The sequence below is a fragment of the Myotis lucifugus genome, unplaced genomic scaffold (genome assembly GCF_000147115.1).
Source record: "Myotis lucifugus unplaced genomic scaffold, Myoluc2.0 scaffold_61, whole genome shotgun sequence".
Lineage (NCBI taxonomy): Eukaryota > Metazoa > Chordata > Mammalia > Chiroptera > Vespertilionidae > Myotis > Myotis lucifugus.
The window spans coordinates 2,212,463-2,220,453 of record NW_005871109.1 but is presented as its reverse complement, the minus strand read 5'-3'; positions in this window follow the sequence as shown (position 1 = coordinate 2,220,453).

The following is a 7,991-nucleotide window of genomic DNA, read 5'->3' as shown; positions in this document are numbered from 1 at the left end:
CATCACCTGCTTAAGGAGGAGCAGACCTTTAAAACCAAGGAAACGGCCCGGCCAGTGTTGCTTAGTGGTTGAGCGTCGACCTATGAACCAGGAGGTTATGGTTCGTTTCCCGGTCAGGGCACATGCCTGGGTTGCAGGCTGGATCCCCGGTGTGGAGCGTGTAGGTGGCAGCCGATCAGTGATTCTCTCTCATCATTGATAATTCTATTTCTCCTCCCTTCCTCTCTGAAATAAATAAAAATATTTTTCAAAAAGTCATTTAAAAAAATAAAACCAAGGAAACAGTTTTGGTTCCCACTTCAAAGAGATAACGGGACATGGCATAGCAAAAGACAAGAGTGCTGTGCTTGGTGCTGGACCCTCTGTGCTGTGCAGTGTTTTAGTTAAACTCCCATGGCTTCCTTGAGACCTCCAGCAATGCTCCAATTCAGACTGTTTTGACTGCTCAGAGAGCCAATGGTGCATCCATCTCCCTCCATGCTTACTTTCAATTGGAGGGCGGCTGAATTACATGTTCGGCTGAGCAATGAATAAACGTTAAGGAGCCATTTGCTTGGCAGCCTTCCAATTCTACGGAGACTATAAAGCTGACCAAGAGAAAGACGCTCATGGAAACGATAAGACTGAGAACTGTAGATCCCCCTGTCAGCTCCCATCACAACACCAGCCTCTAAGTTCCCTTTGTTTGGCTGCATTCCAAGGGCCGGATGTCAGACCCTGGTGACTAAACAGCTGTGTCAAGTAGAGCGGAGTACGGTGAGACCCTGACAGTCCTCTGAGGCCACCCCGAGCTGGCTCCCACGTTTCCCTGATGCTCTATATTATGGCTGCTAAAACAAGTATCCTTTTAGTTAAAAGTAATAAAACTCTGGGTTTAAAGGCTGGGATGGAGAGGGTTGGGATTTTGCATTTCTGTTGGCAATCTCACACAGAGAAAAAGTGAACCCACGTGTTGTAGGCAAGAGTGAGTACTGAGAACAGAACCTGTCCCACTAACCAGGAAAGCTCTTAAAGGCGCAGAATAATGGTCCTCAAAGATGTCCAGGTCCCAATCCCTGGAATCTGTGACTATGTTAACTTACATGGGTTAAATTTTGGTTGCTTATCAGCTAACTCTAAAATAGGGAAATTATCCTGGATTATTCAGGTGGCCCAGTGTACTTAAAAGTGGAAGAGGAGGTCAAAGTAATGCAATGTGAAAAGGATTTGACACCCTCCCCTACCTCATTACTGGCTTGAAGATGAAGGAAGGGGCTACAAGCCAAGGAGTACAGGTGGCCTTTAAAAGCTAGAAAAGGCAAGAAAATGGATCATCCCCTGGAGCCTGCAGAAAGGAACATAGCCCTGCCAACACCTTCATTTAGCCCAGTGAGACCCACGTTGGACTTTTAACCTATAGAACCATAAGGATAATAAATCTGTGTTGTTTCAAGCCACCAAGTGTGTGGTAATTTGTTACTACAGCAATAGAAAACTAACAAAAAGCCCATCAGGGACCATGAATAGACATTGTTTCCTGAGCAGTTACAGAGAAAATCATTACAGAGACCTCTGTATCTTCAGTGATTCTTGTACTAGTGGGACAAACCCCCTCTTGGGAAAGCAGAAATGACCCTGCCAGACAGGCATCCTTAAGTTATGAGGAAGCTCTGTCTTCTCATCTCAGCCCTGGAATCAAACAAAAAAAACACTTCTTCCTGGAAACCTGGCTTCTCACTTGGACATGAGGACAGCTTGCACTGTAGGGCCTTTAAATGGTCTTCGTGCTTTGCCTCTTGTACGAATGCTTCCATAGGGCCCAGCTAATGTTGAATAAATTACCACTTTCTCCTAGTCATGGGAAGGAACATGTGTGTCCCATAAAGTCATGTGTTTCCCCCAGTGAACACTATATTTGGTTGGAAAAAATAGAACATTTGGGTTGGTTTTTAAAAAGAATAGACTATTTTTGTAATAGTTTTAGATTTACAGGAAAATTGCAAAGATGGTACAGATGCCCTACACCGGTTTTCCTCTTATTAATGTCTTCCATTAGTGTGGTACATTTGCTATACAGTCCATGAACCAGTATTGATATATTGACTGAATTTTATAGTTTATTCAGATTTCTTTAGTGTTTTTGGTGTGTGTGTGTGTGTGTGTGTGTGTTTTACCTTTTTCTGTTCCAGCATCCCATGTTACACTTGGCTGTGACATTTTCTCAGACTTCCCTTGTTTGTGATGATCTTGAAAGCTTTGAGGAGTACCAAGCAAGTATTTCTTAGGCTGTCCCTCCACTGGAATTTGTCTGATGCTTTTCTCATGATTAGGATAGGGAAGGAAGAGCACAGAAGTGCTGTATTCAACATATCACATCATATCCCATGATTTATGATTGTGGTGTTGTCAGGTTTCTCCACTGTAAAGTTTTTGTTGTCCCCCTTTCATATTGTTCTCTGTGGAAGGAAGCCACTATGCAGAACCCACATTTGAGGAGTGTGGGGTCATGTTCTCCTTCTTAGAGGGCACAGGATCTACATAAATTATTTGGAATTCTACAAAGGAGATATCCCCTACCCCCCATTTATTCATTTAATTGGTCATTTATATCTGTATGGATTCATATTTATTTTGTGGTTTGGGTTATAATCCAATACTTTATTTTGTTGCTCAAATCGTTTCAGCTTCTCTACTTTCTTTTTCCAGACTCATCTTGTATATTTCCTGTATATTTTCTCTCCACTTCTAGAATAAGCCATTTTTCTAAGGAGTCCTGGTCCCTTTTATTGGAGAATGGTACTAGGAACTAAGATCTGGGTACTGGGTGTGTTCATTCCTGCTGGAGTGTCATTTCTTTTAGGCCCTTTCAGCTGACAGCATGGAAATATATGTGTGCACTAACCTATTTATATACACGTCTTTCAATATTTCAATATGTAATCATCTGTATATTAAGTTAAACATGAGTTCTCTTATTGATGTCTCCAACTCTAATCCATTACTACATGGGTCATCCTAGCCTTCTCCCCTTGCTTCTCTGTCCAACAGTGAGAAACCTGGTTTCTACCATCTACCAACCAGATTAACTCAGTTAACTAGAGTGCAGTGCTTATGTGCTGTTCCTTTTGTCTTTGGTCAGACTCCACTCATTTCCAGTAATGCTTATTTGCCATCTATACATCTTCTCTGGTGACATGTTTGTTCAAAGCTCTTGCCCATTTTGTCATTGAGGTGTTTTCTTACTGTTCAGTTTTTAGAGTGCTTGTATATTTTGCATACAAGTCTTTTTATCAGATATGTGTTTTGTAAATATTTTCTCCTAGTCTATGGCTAGTCTTCTTATTCTCCTAACAATATCTTTTGCAGGGTAGAAATGTTAATGAAGTCCAGCTTACCAACTTTTCTATCATGGATTGTCTTTTTGATGTTGTCGGTAAAAACTCATTGCCAGACCCTAAATCACATAGATTTTTCCTATGCTTTTTTTCCTAGAAATGTTTTAATACTTATACTTAGGTCTGTGACCATTTTGATTTAAATTTTATGAAAAGTGTATGGTTTCTGTCTAGATTAATTTTCTTTCAGATGGACTCCCAATTGTTCTAGCACCATATATTGATAAGACTATTCTGTCTGCATTGAGTTGCCTTTGCTCCTTTGTCAAAGATCAGTTGAATATATTTGTATGGGTTTGTTTCTGGGTTCCCTTTTCTGCTTCATTTATCCTTGTGTCTCTTCATTCACCAGTGCTATCTCTAAATAACTGTAGCTTTACAGTAAGTCTTGAAGTCTGTTAGTGTCAGTCCTCTAACTTTGATATTCTTCAATATGGTGTTGACTACTCTGGGTCTTTGCCTGTTTGTGTAAACTTTAGAATCAGTTTGTCAATATCCAAAAATATCAAATGTGATTTTGACTGGGGTTGCACTGACTCTATAGGTGAGGTTGACTAGAATTAACATCCTAATATTACCATATGCCTTCCAATCCATGAATACAGAATGTCTCTCCACTTACCTAGATCTTCTTTGATTTTTTCATCAGAGTTTTATAATTTTATGCTATAATTATCCGTTTATATTTTGTGTTAGATTTATATCTAATTATTGCATTTGTTGGTGCTACCATAAATGAAATTGTTTTTAATTTCTAATTCCAATTATTCATTTCTGGTGCATAGGAAAACAATTGACTTTTGTATATTAACATTGTATCCTGCAACCTTGCTGTAAATACTTATTACTTATAGGAGTTTGGGTTTTTTGTTCCGTTTTGTTTTGATCAATTCTTTGGGATTTTCTTTGTAGACAATCATTTAATCTACAAACAAAAATGGTTTTATATCTTCCTTCCCAATCTTTTATTTTCTTCTCTTGCATTATTATACTAGCTAGAATTTTTTTTTTGTATTTTTAATTTTTTTGTTAATCCTCACCCAAGGATATTTTTCCATTGATTTTTAGGGAGGGTGAGAGAGAGAAATACCATGTGAAAGAGACAAATTGATTGGTTGCCTCCAGCACACGCCCCAACCAGAACTGGGGATTGAGCCTGTAACCCAAAGTGTGTGCCCTTGACTGGAATCGAACCAGGGACCCTTCCGTTTGCTAGCCAATACTCTTATCCACTGAGCTATACAGGCTAGGGCCTAGCTAGAATTTTAGTATGATTTTTCATGAGCATGGTGAGCGGAGATATCTTTGCTTTGCTTCCAATTTTAGGGGTAAGCATCCAGTTTCTCACCGTTTATTATGATGTTAATAAAAACTGTAGGTTTTTAAAAAATATACATAGATGTTCTTTCTGGTTGATTTTTCACATGAAGAAAAATTGTTGGGATTTGCTTACCAGACAATGTAGTTGTCCCTAGCTGCCAAGATCTCCTGGGGTGGGGGGGACCCTTGAGCCATTTAGAAATTAAGTGAGCTTTTAGTAGCTTTCTAGAGGACCAGAAATAAATCATCTGAATCCTGATAAGGATCTAGAGCAGACTACATATCTCACTGGGGCCCACTTGCCCTGAAGGAGAAAAAACATCCTAGCTATTCTCTTGCCCTCCCTTGGTATGTTGTTTGTTTTGTCTGTAGACACAGGGAGCACGGTTCAAGAGTGCTGGGGAACAGATGAATTCAAAACCCTTGACACTCTGGACCCCACCTACTTATTTGCCCCTCTGTTCCTTCCCGTCCTATTTCCTCCCTACATTCCCAGTGTTCAGACATAATCACCACTCTTTTAACACTTGCCCTGTTTGTGCACACTTTTTTTTCCACACATGATGTGCCTCTTGTGGGGCACCTGTGTCAGATGAAAATTGACATTTTTCCAAGTTCAATTCAAATATCCCCCTTCCTGGGAATCCATCCTGGTCTTCCCCATCCAGCATTAGCCAGCCTTGTTCCTTCGGAACTCCCACAGCCCTCATGTCTCTCACCCCTGAGTGCAGTGTCCTGCATGCTGTGTTTATGTGCCTGCCTCTCCCACCTGTGAGCAGATTGAGGCAGGCCCATGCCAGATCCCTACACCCTTATCCCCCTTGCTGGCACAGGGTCTGCTTTAGAGGAGGATGCCCAGAAATGTTTATTGGTTGAATGAATGAAATTACTGGCCTTGCATAAATGGGCCCTTCCATACTTTTAGGAATCTGTCCATTCTTCTCTCCATCCTTGATTTCTGCCTGGTGTTCTTTGAGTTCCTCTTGTTTCTGGAGTGTGAGAGATGCCTACAGCTGTTCTGTTTTTCATGGAAAAAAAAAGGAAAGGGAAATTATCATTCACTGCAGACCTACTGTGTTCATCCATCCACTTTATCATCCTGGTATCTCATAAATCAGTTAGGGAGTTTAGGATCCAGTTACCAGAAAACGCCAACTCAACTGGCTTAAACAATAAGGGAACTTACATATTTCTTCTAACAAGACATAAGCTAGGGTGGCTTTAGAGATGGTGGCTTAACTGTATCAAGAAAAACCCCTTCTATCTTTCTTCTCCGCCAACTTTAACTTAATGAGTTTTCCTTTGGGCTGACTCACCTCATGGCAACAAGTTGGCTGCAGCAAATCCAGGCTTACCATCCTGATGCAATACTGGTTAGGAGAAAGATACTTTCTCTCCCTTGGGCCTCTCTGTAAAGTGGAGGGAAAAATTCTAGAAGCTTCTAGAAACTTCCTCTCAAAGCCCATTTACCAGAATTTTGCGGTCACAAGACAATGCTTGAGCTATCACTGCTGAGGGAATTAAGATGATCGTGATCAGTATAAACCAACCAGGATCTCACCTAGAGGCATAGGAGGGAGGGGTAGATGCTGAAACAACACGAGTGTTCTTTCAGCAGGGGGGAAAAAATAAAATAAATATTGAGGAGGAAACCAGCAGTGTCCGCGACACCGTTTTTCATAGTGAATTAGTTTATGCCGAATTTCAGGGAGGTTCAGTCACTTACATACGGTCCCGCAGCTGATAAAAATAGAAGTCGGATTCAAATCCAGCTCTTTAAAACTCCAAAGCCCATCTATGTACTTTTTTCTGCTGTGCAGCTGGACCCAGAGTCAAACTTCACTTCCCAGAAAAGCCCAAGCCCCCTTCCTCGTGGTGAGCGCCCCAGGAGTGGAGGCAATCGCCCTGCTCTCCCCAGCCGACCTTCCGCTGGGCATTTAATCTGTTTATTAAGTTATGACTAATGGTGCTGCGAGTCACCGAGGGCTGCACATTCAGACCTAGTTTTAGATTGTTAGAGGAGGTTCAGGGGATAAACATCATATTCATAGTCTGTGCCGAGAAAATTCAATTGCAGCTCTTTCTCTTTCAGAGCGCGGGATTGGCGAGGGGCGTCTGCTGGGTCCTGCTTGGGTTTAATAGAAATGAAACCTCCAAGGCAGGCGGGCTGTTTTGGGAAAGTGGCCGCTAATGCGGCCCCTTGGGGCGGGGGCCAGGCCTGAACCGGGCAGTTTGCATATTCACTTTTACAAACAGTTGGCTCCGAGTCAGCAGTTAATGGGATGGGAATGATGTTCCTGTACCGAATCATTTCCTGAAAAAAAACATTTCCAGTTGCAAACATATCTCAGCCTTTCTTCTTGCGTTTGTTTTGTCTCTGGGAATGAATTAAAGAGTCAGGGCAGAGGGGAGCGTTTCTGACGAGGGGTTTTTATCTGAAATCATTTTTAACAATGATCTCCAAGTAAAAGAGATCCCGTTCAGACCGACCTTTAGGCGTCCTGGCTGCTAAGATTGCATTTCTGGGCACACTTTAGAGGTATAAATGTCTCCATTTTCACCAAGTGGCTCTGGCTGTACAACAGTTTTGGGACACATGCGGCTTTTCTCTCGTTCCAAAACCTAAGCTGGAAATGCTGGCCCAGGAATGTGCACACGTGCACACATGTACACACAGGCACACATACACACATGCACACACAGGGTCAGGCCAAAAATTTTGTAGGTTTTTCCTGAGGACAAGCTGGAATCCTTTTTGTATCCTATCTACTGCTTTGGCAAATTATGCTTCAACCCATAACCTGGGCAATTGAAGGGTGGTCTTAATTAACAGTTTTGATTATTCATTTATTCAACAAGTAGTTCTTGAATGCTCACTGCACATGAGATATTTGTTTTAAGTAAATAAGAATAACATATATTTACATAGAATCTTACCCAGATACCCAGAGAGTCTAGTAAACATGTTACATATATTAACTCATTTAGTCTTTCTCAACAACCCTATGGGGTAGGCAATCTTATCATTCCTTGTTTTTCCGATAAGGAAACTCAGTATAAGAGGTTGATGAACTTTGCCCCAAGGTCACCATACAGTAGCTAGTAAGTGATCTTTGGATATTTAACCTAGGGAAGTCTGGCTTCCTCTTTGGGGAATCTTAACAGTGGGCAAAGAAGAAAAAGTGCCAAGGCTTTCCCACAGCCTTATCTTTCTGATGTGAGAGGTAGCTAAACAGAATTCTGTAACCTAATAATGATTTCAGGGTCATATTGGAGAGGCTTTGAAGCAAATAAAAA